Source organism: Alligator sinensis, unplaced genomic scaffold, assembly GCF_000455745.1.
Source record: "Alligator sinensis unplaced genomic scaffold, ASM45574v1 scaffold120_1, whole genome shotgun sequence".
Classification (NCBI taxonomy): Eukaryota; Metazoa; Chordata; order Crocodylia; family Alligatoridae; genus Alligator; species Alligator sinensis.
This window is the reverse complement of record NW_005842752.1, coordinates 403,791-407,668: the sequence shown is the minus strand read 5'-3', so window position 1 is coordinate 407,668 and position 3,878 is coordinate 403,791. Positions and strand designations below refer to the sequence as shown.

Below are 3,878 nucleotides of genomic sequence, written 5' to 3'. Positions count from 1 at the left end.
GATTTCCAGTGACTGTTGTAAAGGAACAAAGCTACTCCTATCCTTTTGTTTAGGATGTTTTATTTGTCTGAGTGAAACAAAAACCCCAAATAGCCTCAAACCTTGGGGAACACGAAACTTAGCTCTGTAAGTCACAGTCAAGTTATGAGGTCTCATCACAGCCCCAAACGAAGCCCTGGGTCCAAAACGCTCGCTGTCAACCCTTTTATTTTGGCATTGTTCTTAAAGTCTACACTTTGGGATATATATAAATTTTAGGGACATTTGGATCTGATCGCCGCTTGCAGGGCGCGGGACCAGCTACGTTCCAGCGCCAAAGACAGGCGGGACGTACAGCGGCGAGAGCGCGTGCGCCTTTTTGCGGGCAGAGGCTTCACAGCTGAGAGCGCGCATGCTCCCCCACTCCGGGCATGCGCAGGAGCGCCGTAGGGGGAAGACTCTTACGGGGGCGGGGGCTTCCTTTAGCAGCTTGGGGAGGAAGAAGCTGCTGCAGTGCGTAACTACGCTTGGCAGAAAGCGTCGCCGCGGCAGGTGAGTGGCGCAGTAGGGCATTGAGAATCGCTGGGTGAGGGTGGTTGGTTCTCTCCTCCCAGGCTGACGCGTCACACCGGTTTGGGCACCGTGGGGGGTCCCGTGTGAACCCGCTGCTGCCGGCTTGATTCGCAGTGGGACCGGAGCGAGCGGGGAAACGCTCCCCACAGCCCTGCGCCTGGGGGCAATGGCGGCTGCGTGTCAAAGGGGTTCTGAGTGCGATCGCTCCTATTGGAAAAAGCTCCGTGTGCGACGGCCAATCAGATGCGCTTCCTACAGCGAGGCGGGCTACATCAGGCCAGTGCGGGCGGCAGGGGGAGGGGGAGGTTTGTTTGATCTTGATTGCGGCCAGGCGTACGGTAATAATTACGGTGTTTACACGATCATTTCGACCCTTGTAGGGTGTATCATCAATAATAGCAAACGTGTTCAAAATGTACCATGTTTCAGGGGTATGTATCATATGGTATGTACCATAACTTTTGAGGCATTTCATGGATACAGTATGTGCAAAACTCAAGTCACTCAGGGAAACTTAACTGACTTAGGTTTGCTGTCAGCACTTTCTTATGACAGCTAGCCGGGAAATAAAAGTGCTTCAGCTCTGATGACCCAGTTCTCACTCAGTCACTGCAAAGTTACAGTGAGCAATATAAAGTAAGAAGATGACTTATTTGCATATTTTTTCAGTGTATGTTGTTTTTCAGTGAATATGATCATTTGGAGCTTCCAGTACAACAATTTAATATTTAAGACCTGGCAACGCTCTTTTCTGTGCAGGTTGTGGGTGAATGACGCATGTCATGGCCTTCCATGCCAAGGTAGAAGAAGAGGGCTGGGATAGCCAAGACAGGCTAGAAGCCCTGCCGGAGAGGCGGAGGTTTTTCAGGGTGATTCCGCCAGAGAGGTGAGGGTTTTGCAGGGTGATACCGCAAGCCAGACTTGCGATGGTGCTGTTTTTGGGATGACGTTAGACAAGCTTTCGATGAAGAGCATCTGGCAGGCCTTGGAAATGCTTGTCTAACTTGATCCCACCTCTACTGAGTTGGTTTGGGATGATATACTGCCCCATGGGCCCTGCCAATATTACATATTGCACCAGTGAACTGCACAGTATACATTGAGACCAGCCAAACATGCAAAGGAAAGAGCATGCAATTCACTGGTCAGTCATGCAGTAAATTAAGACTGGCCTAGCACGCACAGGAACCATCAGGCAGTTCATTGATTGGTCACACAATAAGTGGACTGCATGTGCAAAGTACTGAGCACACAATAAAAATGACTCTCCAGTGGGCCTGTGCAAGTTGGCAATGATCCGATCCAGCTTTGGATCCAGCCGCTTCGGATGGCTGCGATCCTATCCAGAGCCCCGGATCGGTTTGCCACTTCGATCTGGCTGAAGTGGCACCGAAGCTTCGGAGCTGCCTTGGCAATCTGGCTATAGGTTATAATGGGGGATGAATGAAATATCTATAACTTTGTTATTTTAGTTCCAATTTGGGTGCAACTTGTAGGGGTGGTAGCCTCTGCTGAGAGCATGAAGCCTGCCAGGTTTCAAGAAGATTGGTGCAGGGGCTTGGGGGGGAACTGTGCCCCAAATTCTTGAAAGCAAAACTCCTGTCATATCTGTGTGTTACATCACACGGCGCTGAAAACTGCAGGGGTGGTAGCCCCGGGTGAGGCCACAAAGCCTGCCAAGTTTCAAGAAGATCAGTGCCGGGGTTTGGGGGGAATTGCACCCCAAGCTGCTGACAGGCAAAACTTGTCATGTGGGTGGGTGCTTGGGCGACTGTGTCTGTCTGGGGGCACAGGGGAGTTAAATCTAGTGCAGGCCTGATTGCTGGGCTCTGCCAGGCCACAAAGCCTGCCTGCTGTGTGCGTCTCGCTGGGAGACAGGCTGGGGTGGGGGGAAAGGGGATGTAGCAGCTCAGGTAAAAGTGCAGAGGTGCCTGGGGTGTCAGATATCCGGCAGGTCACAGTGTGCCATAATTCCACTGTCTATATTGAGTCCATGAGTCTGTGTACTTACTACCTAGGAGACTGATGAAGTGCAGTTCATAGGCCCAGCTCTGAAAAGTGGTTTGTACATTCAAACAAGCACCTAACCTCATCACCAGAACTGAAGCCAACTTCCTACAGCTCAAAACACAAAACCTGCCAACTATCTCCAGTGTTTTTTTGGTGAGGAATGTGCCCCCACAGGTAGTTGGGTTTTGTTGTTTTTGATAAGATTCTGGTGTGCAGTTTGTGGGGGTCCACAAACTGCACACCAGAATCATATCAAAAACAACAAAACCCAACTACCTGTGGGGGCACATTCCTCACCAAAAAAACACTCTGCCTCCACTCTCTCAGGCCTGATCCCGAGAGGGAAGAAATTACAGTGCAAACCACTTTTCACAGCCGGGCCTATGAACTGCACTTCATCAGCCTCCTAAGTAGTAAGTACACAAACTCATGGACTCCATATAGACAGTGGAGTTCTGGCACACTGCGACCCGCCGGATATCTGACACCCCAGGCACCTCTGCACTTTTAGCTGTGTTGCGACATCCGCCTTTCCCCCCTCCTCCCCACATAACTTGTCTCTCCCCCCATGATGCCTCTATTTCCATTTTCACTGACTGGCTTTCTTGCCTGCACTGTGCGCCAGGCCAGCCTCTGGCTTTACTATTCCTTCCATCCAGGACCACCTGCTGGTACATCCTCAGCCTAACAAAGAGGTTTGCAACCCTAAAGCTGGCGTTCCGGGCAGCTAAGCTGAGCTCACCAGGAGTCTTGCAACTGCACTGCAACCAGCAAGTGTCAAGCCTGTCAAAGATGTGACAGGTCTGGGCTTTCCCCAGCCAGGACATTGTGTGTGAGTGCATTAGCTGGAGGTTATGGTGCCTCCTCCCCGCCTTTCACCAGGGGATTGTTGGTCCTGGCATTTATGGGGCTGCCATGCTGCCAGCAGTCCCACAGGCCTCCCTACCCTGGCAGGGTGCAGTTTTAGTGGTCATGCCCAGGACCTGGGGCCTCCTCTTTCCCCATAGCCCCAATCCCATACCTCCAAGTTTGTCCTGGCAGGGGAATGAGCTCAGCAGGGGCATGTTCTTCCCCTGCTGGCTGGTGATGCAGTCAGTGCCCCCTCCAGCTGAAAGCGGGGCATTACTTGGCTTTTCAAAAACTCAAAAAAGGAAATTGGTACAGACAGAGTGAGGAGGGTGGCACTTGGTCCGTCTGTAGGTGGAGCTTGGGGAACCCCAGCAGCAGGAGGTTCACCTTTAGGAACACCAGCTGCTCCACCAACGTAAGATCCAAGCAGGTGCAGTGGGGTGTCACAACATCCCCAGCAATGCTGA

At 51.9% G+C, this 3,878-nt stretch overlaps 1 protein-coding gene across 4 annotated transcripts in view; it reads left to right on the top strand.

The window, feature by feature from the left end:
• The first annotated feature begins 411 nt into the window (after positions 1-411).
• FOCAD (focadhesin) overlaps positions 412-3,878 on the top strand; it is a 293,131-nt gene continuing 289,664 nt past the window's right edge. For all 4 annotated transcript variants that reach the window (XM_025216584.1, XM_006034585.3, XM_025216583.1 and 1 more), the window contains exon 1: positions 412-531. The gene's annotated coding sequence lies outside the window, so the exon portion shown is untranslated. The remainder of the gene's footprint in view (positions 532-3,878) is intronic.